The sequence below is a fragment of the Crocuta crocuta genome, unplaced genomic scaffold (assembly GCF_008692635.1).
Source record: "Crocuta crocuta isolate KB4526 unplaced genomic scaffold, BGI_CrCroc_1.0 scaffold89, whole genome shotgun sequence".
In the NCBI taxonomy this organism is placed as follows: Eukaryota; Metazoa; Chordata; class Mammalia; order Carnivora; family Hyaenidae; genus Crocuta; species Crocuta crocuta.
The window spans coordinates 6,322,614-6,332,273 of NW_027551559.1; the positions used below are offsets into that span (position 1 = coordinate 6,322,614).

The 9,660-nt window shown below is 42.0% G+C and overlaps 1 long non-coding RNA gene across 1 annotated transcript; it reads left to right on the top strand.

The window, feature by feature from the left end:
* The first annotated feature begins 526 nt into the window (after positions 1 to 526).
* LOC144219435 (uncharacterized) lies at positions 527 to 9,128 on the top strand. The gene is made up of 2 exons (XR_013331417.1): positions 527 to 589; positions 7,920 to 9,128. It is a non-coding gene; the product is annotated as an uncharacterized LOC144219435 (long non-coding RNA).
* The last annotated feature ends 532 nt before the right edge of the window (positions 9,129 to 9,660 follow it).

Below are 9,660 nucleotides of genomic sequence, written 5' to 3' on the forward strand. Positions count from 1 at the left end.
TGGCTGCACACCCACAGAGGTGGCCAAGGTAACAGCCCTCAGGAACCCCCCGGAGATGCTCTCTCCAGCAGATGCAGGTCACTCAGGTCCTAGATCTTCCTGCACCTCCAACTGGTTAGCGACTTCCCTGCTGATTCCCTAATGCTCCCTTTTGGGCACCAGGCTTTCCACTAAAAAAAACAAAAAAAACAAAAAAAAGAGGCTGAAAACTAATAAACTTTGTTTTCCCCTTCAGAAATTAGAAAAAAACAAAACAAAACAAACAAACAACAAAAGAAACCCAGAGAAAGCAGAAGGAAGGTGTAGTGGTCAGAGACCTTCTTTCTTCCGGGTTCCTTCTGGGAAGCCCTTTCTGACCACCTTTGAAGTGAGAAGTAACCATGCTTTGGCTCTACCAGAGTAGAACCCTAGGTTGGTCCTCTGGGCAGAGCCATGGAAATGCCCGTCTGAGGCTACACGGCACTTCCCCCTTCTATGACACAATGATGACAAAAGCACCTGTCACGGGGGAGACACCAGCCCTCAGAGTAACTAACCTGAGCAGAACCTCCCTCCTGGCCAGGATGTGTGCGCGTGAACTAAACCTCAGGTACGTTAGGCCAAATTTGAGGTTTGCTTGTTAACACGTCACAACCTATCACATCTTTACTGAAAACGAAAACTGGTATTTTTCTTTGGAGGGGAAAAGATGCCTTAATAGAATTCTAAGTCCAGAGCAGGGCTCAGTGAACCATTTGCAGAAAGAGCTAGATCGTCAGTATTTTACAGGCTTTAATTAGGCCATACAGTCTCAGTCACACTATTTAACTCTGCTGATGTACCTTCAACAGAGCTATGGATCATATGCGAGTGATGGTCAGGCTATATTCAACAAAACTTTATTTAAAAACATAGACGGGGGCCAGAGTCTGTTGACCGTACTCCAGAAGAGGTCATCACACAAAATGTGACAAGCACAGGTTTGCTGCTCTCGGCTGCCATCTGCTAAGGTATCATGAGGCCCATAACAGATCAGGAAGTAACAGGTTGGCTATAAGGAAGAATAAGGCAGAAGCAACACATTCCAGAAGCTATGGATCNAGGGGGCCAGAGTCTGTTGACCGTACTGCAGAAGAGGTCATCACACAAAATGTGACAAGCACAGGTCTGCTGCCCTCTGCCACCTGCTAAGGTATCATGAGGCCCATAACAGACCAGGAAGTAACAGGTTGGCTATAAGGAAGAATAAGGCAGAAGCAACACATTCCAGAAGCTACGGATCTCTCAAAACTGAAATGCTTCTCAGCTTCAACCAGTAAATGGTTCAACTTGGGTTCTAGGGTGAGAAGGGATTAATATATAGCCCCCTGGGGGAAAATCAAGACCATTTTTCAATGATGGGTTAGGGCGTGTCAGAGTGAAGTCCAAGAAAGAGCATGGGTCAGAAAATCCTTTCAACTGGACAAAATGCCTCATAGAAAAGAGGACCAGAGAGTGTGCTACTCAAACAGGCTCAAAGAGAGACAGAGAAGGAGTGGGCAGTGAGCAAGAGACATAAGAGGGAGAGAAAGAGACATAGGGTGAGAAGGCAGAGAAATAAGAGCAAATCTACCAAGCAGGTCTTCAAAAGCACTATCATGACCACGGACACCTGCAGATGACTGACACTAAATAGGAAAGAAGTTGAGTAAGTTTTGAGCAATTTGGGATTCCAAAAGCAATACCAGCCTGCACTACGGCTGCTAGAGACTAGAAGGGAATCCCGGGTTTTCTATGATGGGAAATGGGCTCAGGAAACTTCTCAGTCCCCAAGTGGGGAATATTCCCCAGATGTGTTCAAAAAGGTGACCAGCAAGGAAGAATGCCCTGAATAAAAGGTTCAGAGGTCACAGTAAACAGAAGACAGGGACTATTTCCAGGGCAAGGGTCTGGGTCAAAAGATGACTCAATTCTCAGCATCAGAGCCAGGGACGCTGGGACTGGCTTCCTGGAGATTTACCATTGCTCATGTTGTCCTTCCCTTGAAGACCAACAGAGACAAAAGAAAGCTCTTGGAAAAGTTAAAACAAAACAGACATCTGACAAGATTTTTAAAAGGTCAAGGAAAACTATAATACTATAAATAAAAACCAAAGACAGAATACATGTAAACTGTTAATATGAGACAAGTATTATCAATACATCCCATTAAATATGAGACTTTGGATGAAAGGCAAACATTCCTTGAAATATCTTATTAAAACGGACTCAAGAAATACAATTTGAAATACTAAGTATATTGGGGCACCTGGGTGGCTCAGTCTGTTAAGCATCCGACTTTGGCTCGGGTCATGATTACACAGCTCATGAGTTCGAGCCCCACATTGGCCTCTGTGCTGACGGTTCAGAGCCTGGAGCCTGCTTCAGATTCTCCTCTCTACATTTCACCCACTCACACTTTGTCTCTCTCACTCTCAAAAATAAATAAACATTTAAAAAAAGAAATACTGACAATCCTTTAAATATCAAAGATCCTGAAATGGAAGTTTTTAAGTCTTCCTATAAAGAAAGCAACAAAGCCAGGGGGTTTTCCAGGCAAATTCTATCAACTCTTCCCAACATACCACAAACCTTAAAATCTTATGGAAAACTGAAAAAGAGGGCATGCTCTCTGATTTATTTTATAAGACTAGCAAAACTTTAACTTAAAAAAAAAAAAAAAAAGGAGGGGTGCCTGGCTGGCTCAGTTGGTAGAGCATGTGACTCTTGATCTCAGGGTCATGAGTTCAAGCCCCACATTGGGTGTGGGGGAAGGGAAGGGAAGGGAACGGAAGGGAAGGGAAGGGACGGGATGGGACAGGACGGGAAGAAGTCAGAAAAGGAAGTTAGTCTGATAAAAGAATACTTCAAATTCACATCACCAAAAAACATATGCTATAAAACTCTTAAACTGTTGGCACATCACACCCAACATTTTATAACAGATATCATGAAAATTGAGTTTGTCTCAGGAATATGAAAATCGTTTAATATTCATCATTCATTACATTGGAAGATTAAAAAACAACTTAAAAAGCATACATAATCGCTTCAACTTAGTAAAATTCAACACCCAAACACATTTTAGTGTTTTGTGTAAAGTATAACAGAAAGGAATCTCAAAGGAAATCTACAAAACTAATATCCTCCGCAATAAATTATGAAGGAACGCTCTTTAAAACTAAGACAAAGGCAAGAGTATTCACAATCACCAATTCTGTCAATACAATATTATAATTCTTAGCCAGCACAATAATATAAGAAATAGAAACTTAAGACCTTCATACTAGAAAAGAGAAAAATAAAAGTCTTTTTATTTCAGGTGTTAAGATTCTCTATGTAGGAAACCTGACAGTCTACATTTCAGTTCTTAGTTATAGAAAGAGTAAGACAACATATACGAAACCATGAAATTTCACAAAAGCACACACGTGAATGGAGAGATACTCCAGTGTTCATGGATAGAAAAGTTTAATATCGTAAACTATCTCATCAGTCAATGAATCACAAGATTCAAGGTGACACTAACAAAACCCCAGTTGAGTTTTTTTCATACAGAGGTTGACACAAGGTGACTATAAAGTTTATAGAGAAGATAAAAGGTCAAGAAACTTTTGAGGTTTCTTGATTAAACTGAATGCTACCTGTTTAATCTAAATACTTATTATAAAGCTTTACCAATTATAGTGGGTGTGTGTATGTGCAGGGATACAAGGGTAAAAACAAAACAAACCTTAACCAATGGAACAGAATAGAGAACCCATGACGAACCACTCACGTATGGAACTTTGATATATGACAGATGTGGGGAAAGAAACAACTGGAAGTGATTAGGAAAATTTCATTCGCCACAAAGAAAAAAATGTAAATGATCTCAATCACTACCTCACACCATACACCTCTAATAATATATACAGATGCATATACATATAATGATAAAATGATTAAAAAGAAAAGCAAAAGAATGATAACAAAAAGTGTAGTATAGGGGCGCCTGGGTGGCTCAGTCGGTTGAGTGTCCGACTTCAGCTCAGGTCACTATCTTACAGTTCGTGGGTTCGAGCCCCGCATCAGGCTCTGTGCTGACAGCTCAGAGCCTGGAGCCTGTTCCAGATTCTGTATCTCCCTCTCTCTCTGACCCTCCCCTGCTCATGCTGTCTCTCTCTCAGAAATAAATAAAACATTTTAAAAAAGCGTAATATAAGGTTTACGTCTGAGGCTCGGCAGGGGATTGGGACAGGAGTGCCATACAGACCATTCTAGTTTGGACTAGGTTCATGTGTGCTTACTTTATCATAAACAAATATGGAAGTCAGAGATCAATGAGAATTGTGCTTAAAAATCAAAGATGAATCAAATTAGTCAAATGATAAATCCCATTCTGTATACCTAAAGTCTGAGTGTGAAGAACATGACTGTTAAATATTTGCATTAACTACAAGCTGATGACGGGAAAGGATTAGACATCTGACCCACCACGTATCTGAAACTATTATCTCTTTCATTTGTATTCACCTCTGAATTTTTAACATCATTATTGGTTCTAGTAACGAACTAGTCTAAAATGTTGTTGGGGCGTCTGGGTGGCCTAGTCGGTTGAGCATCCAACTTTCGCTTGGGTCATGATCTCGCGGTTCGTGGGTTCGAGCCCCGTGTCAGGCTCTGTGCTGACTGCCAGCTCAGAGCCTGGAGCCTGTTTCAGTCTGTGACTCCCTCTCTCTCTGGCCCTCCCTGCTCACGCTGTCTCTCTTTCTCCTAGAAATAAATAAAACATTAAAAAATAAATAAGTAAATAAATAAAATGCTGTTTCCTTTATGATGTCCACAGATCACTAGTAGCTTGAAATCTTACCTACTCTGCCCTTGATTTTTTTTACACAGCTTTAAAAAAAAGAGGGGTGACTGGGTGGCTCTATGGGTTGAGCTTCCAACTCTTGATTTCAACTCAGGTCATGATCTCAGAGTCATGCAACAGAGCCCCATGTCGGGCTCCACACTCAAGTGTGCTTAACATTCTCTCTCTCCCTCTGTCCCTCTCCCCTACTTGTGCTCTCTCTCTAAAATCAAATGAGGGGCACCAGGGTGGCTCATTCGGTTAAGTGTGCACCTTCAGCTCAGGTCATGAACTCACAGTTTTGAGTTCAAGCCTCACATCGGACTCTGCTGTCAGCACAAAGCCTGCTTTGGATCTTCTGTCCCGCTCTCCGTCTACCCCTCCCCTGCTTCTTCTCTCTCTCAGTAAACGAATAAACTTAAAAAATAAAATGAAAAGTAAAATTAGAAAAATAAATGATAATACAGGACATTTAAAACACACACACACACACACACACATACAAATTCAGACTTGGGGATAAGAATGTAGCAATGAGAGCCAGCACCTTTGAGCTCTGGCTCATTCTAGCTGTAACATCCAAACATCTTGCTGTCCAGGGGACGGTGAAGGACATTAGTGGAATAGGTAGAAGTTCTACTTCTAAGACCTTCCAATCATGGCCCTTCATTCCAAAAGTAACTGATCCACCACCTTCCCCACCAGGAACCTCCTCTAAGTGGTGGACCACAGAGACTTGATGTATCCAGAGGATTCTCACAGGAAATAGCCATCTTGAGAAATCTCAATAATTTCAGTGTTCTAAAAGGGAGCTACTGGGGCACCTGAGGGGCCCAGTCGGTTAAGCGTCTGACTTCTGCTCCGGTCATGATCTGGTGGTTTATGATTTCGAGACGCACGTCGGGCTCTGTGCTGACAGCTCAGAACCTGGAGCCTGCTTCGGATTCTGTGTCTCCCTCTCTCTCGGCCCCTCCCCAACTCATGCTCTGTCACTTTCTCTCTCAAAAATAAACGAACAAAAAGAAATCAAAAGAAGCTATCATACCTTATGTCTGTATGCCTCAAATATAACAAATTATTCATTCAACGTATTTTAATTGTGTTAATAATTGAAAATTTCCATTTCAAGCACCAAGGTTTTTAAAAATGATTTGTCTGGCTTCTAAGATATAACTGGCCTTAGTTATCTCTCATAGCCTAACCCAGGCCTGTATCCTTATTCTGTCTTGGCACCATCATTCTAGAAACTGGGGCAAAGTCAGAAAAGTAGTTGGCAAAGTTACTCATGATGGTTTTGCAGGTAAAGGTTCCCATTACTGTTTTTGTCACTCTCTCGCTGACTATGGCTTCTAGGTCAGAAGTATAAGCCCAAGTAAAAAGAAGGAACAAAAAAAAAATATTTATCACATTACCAGGAACAGTTGGACCCATGAAGTTTTTCTTCGAAGCTTCTTTTCCCCTTCCTTGTGATTATTTTTATTATGTCCTTATACAAAGAGGGCATCAAAGCAATGTTAGCCACACCTCAATTTGGTCAAACGGATGCATGTGTGAGCCGACCCAACACTCCCCTCTCCTCCCAAACGCACCTGGCGGTTGCGAGCCAGACTTTCCAGGGGTCCGTCAATTTCCTGATTTGATACCAAGAAATCACACTGTAAATATCTTACTCTTGGTGATGTTATATACCATTATCCAAAACCAACAAAATCAAGAAATATGAAAGGCAATAGGAATATCAGTTTGGCATGAATTTTAGGACCAGAAAATAAAACGCTTCTGTCAAAATGTGACTTTTAATTAAACTATCTTTGCATCTCCATCTATCTTTTTTCTTTAATAACTCAAGTTTATGCACAACATTTTTCATATAAATAGAAACATATCCTCTGCTCTTTCATGCCCAGATTTAAAAATCTTATTACCCATTTAGTTTCCAACCAGAAATACTTTTCATCTATAGGATATCTTGACACAGAAAACCCCCTGTGGTACAAATATACTAGTAACAGTGAGGTCATTGCTGGTCTTGGGGGCAGTGTGTACCTGGCACTATGCTCAATGTTCATATGATCTGTCCTTCTTAATTCCCAACAGAGCTCCCCGAGCCCGGTTGCGCTATGTGTGTTATTTCACAGACGAAGTGGTAGCTGAGGCTATGGCAGACAAATTCATTTGTCAGGAACACACACTAAGTGCAAAGCAGATCCCGATCCAGGGCTATCAGCAAAGTTCTGTCACTGTTAACCAGTAGGCTACCTATGGGAAGGCCAGCTGCTAAGGAAAGCCCACCTCCACCATAAATTACACACGTGTTAATTGCACACCTGTGCCGGGGCTAGTGCTGTGTTAAATACCCGGAGCTCTCTGTTTCTTCCCCGTTTGTCGAGGAGACAAGACAGGCCCACAACACTATTCTGAACATCAGATGACAGTAATGTAGTAGTGACAACGGCTTCACAAGGTTCAAGAGCCTTGCAGGCGTCAGGGGCAGAAACCAATACGGAAAGGAATGTGCAGCAAAGGCCAGCCTGTTTAAGCTGCTGAATATGCAGCTCAGAGAAGAGGAGGCTTCCAGCCAGGTAAGGGCAGCTACTCAGGAACACTGTGTGGCTGGAGAGGGCCAGATGCATATGCTCTCGGCTCTCGGGGTCCAGGCTCACAGATCATCCTAGGGAGGGAATGGTAATTGAAGGATGACCTAAGTGTGTCAGAGATGAGCTACTTCAGGGAGAAGAACCACCTGGAGGTCGTCAGTTCCAGGGGTGGCCCTAGCAGGTGCTCAGGAAGGAGGAGAAGCTTGAATAAAGTCCACCAAATTGTGCCAATGACAATACCAAGTTATGGAAAGGACTACGGTATCAGCGGGTTAGTCACAGACACCTAGTGTAGACTATCACTAGCAATTACTGATCAACATATCAAAGTGATTAATACCACCATAAAACACCTTGAACAGAGCAATAGATCAGCTCTCACAGTGTTACTACCTTTTAAATAGAATGGTTTAAAAACAGCAGTAAGACTCAATGAAATTTCGCAAATAGTTCCATAGGAATGATTTTACATGCCACACTCTTTATTCCAGGGATTTCTCAGACAACAAAAGCACAGCCACAAGTGGGTCCTCTGCCTAATGGGGAAGAAGATAGTGGGAATATTCGACATAATGAAAATCAATGATGCCCACCCCAATGAGCTCAACGTCAGAAAGCAGCTCTACCAACATTTGTTTTAACATCAAAAGAGAAAAGAGTTGACGTGTAACTCCGTTCCAGAAAGTGAAGGTTGAGGACATTCACATCAGTAGGAAATTTCAACAGAAAAACTGTGACTGTCCCCAGACCAGAGCGAGGAATTCCCGATCTGCAGTGATTTCCCGGAAAGGTCCCCAGGAAAAGTCAAACGCCCTGCATCTGGCCCCAGCACAGCACCTGTGGGGCCTGGAAGAAATGAGCTCACCTCCTTGGGTCTCAGGGTCCTCATCCTGACTGAGCACCTTCCAGCTCTAATGCGATGTGACATGTTCTTCCATGGCAACAATGGAAACGCAACCACAGAAGACTGGCTACTGACTGGAGCTTCTGGGGGCACGTTCTGGGCCAGGCATTACTCTGACCACATCCATGCGCTAATCTGGACCATCGCCTTAGAAGGCAGGTACATTTTATTTTATAAACAAGAAAACGGAGGCACAGAGAGGGTGAACGATTTGCCAACGGTCACAGCAAGGGAGAGGCACAAAGCCAAAAGGCCAGTGCAGACAGATGCTCCTAGCCACTACATTCGCTGCCCTTTTTTAAATGCAGAAGACTAGGTGCTGTGCGTATATTTAATTGTGTATATTTAATATTCCAAGGATGCTTCCAAATCCTTCCTTGTCAGCCTTCTAAATTGCAACCACCTTTCCTGCAGAAAATGACGGTTTTTCCTCATCTTTTGTTTATACCATAGTTAAATTATAACTGAAAGGACTTAGTGAAATACTGGTTGCAATTACAAACACCTGCCAAGGAAGATTTTCCTCCAGGCGCAGAAATTCACAGGAAGGTGTATCTTTAGATACCGCTCCTCCAATTCCTAAGAGCTCTACTCCCAGAATTGTGGGACCAGAGGAGGTATCCACAGTATTTCCTGACCCTTAAAGGAGAGGCCAGACATATTTATCTGCCTTCTCCAGCCTTCACCTCCCAAGAAAAGGGTGAAGGATTGAGTTTGCCCCCATTGACGTCCTTCTACCCACTGAGGGCACTGAAATATTGTCTGAAATAATAAAGCCAATTTCCCTGTACAATGACTGGGTTTCTGTGTGTGTTTTGGAAGAATTAAAACTCTTTCTCCATGTATACATAAAAGAAACACTGATACATCTGTCCCTAGAAAAAATACCCCCCAAAGCTGGAAAATTGATTCGGAATGGCAAGTACTTAGGGTTAGTGTTCGAAAGGCTCAGCTCACCCGATCATGTAAAAGCCAAGAAGACAGAGATCATCTTCTTGGTCAAAATCATGCATATTACATATTTAATAAAAGTATGTATGCCTACATGGGTTTCAATATCCCAGTAAAACAAAAAATCCATTTTGTTGCAATATCTACTTAACATTTATGGGAGTAAAAGTTTTCCATTCCAGTTGAAATATTAACTATTTCTAATCATAAATTTTAGCTAAAACAAATCTGGTTGGAGCCAGCTGGTATTTTGACAAACTAAAAAATTTATGTCAACTCTGCTAATGACAGGCCAATTTTGAAAAAAAAAATCATGCTGATTTTGGACATAATAAATGAGAGAGGATTTAATTCTGATAGACGGTGTCCACGCGTGT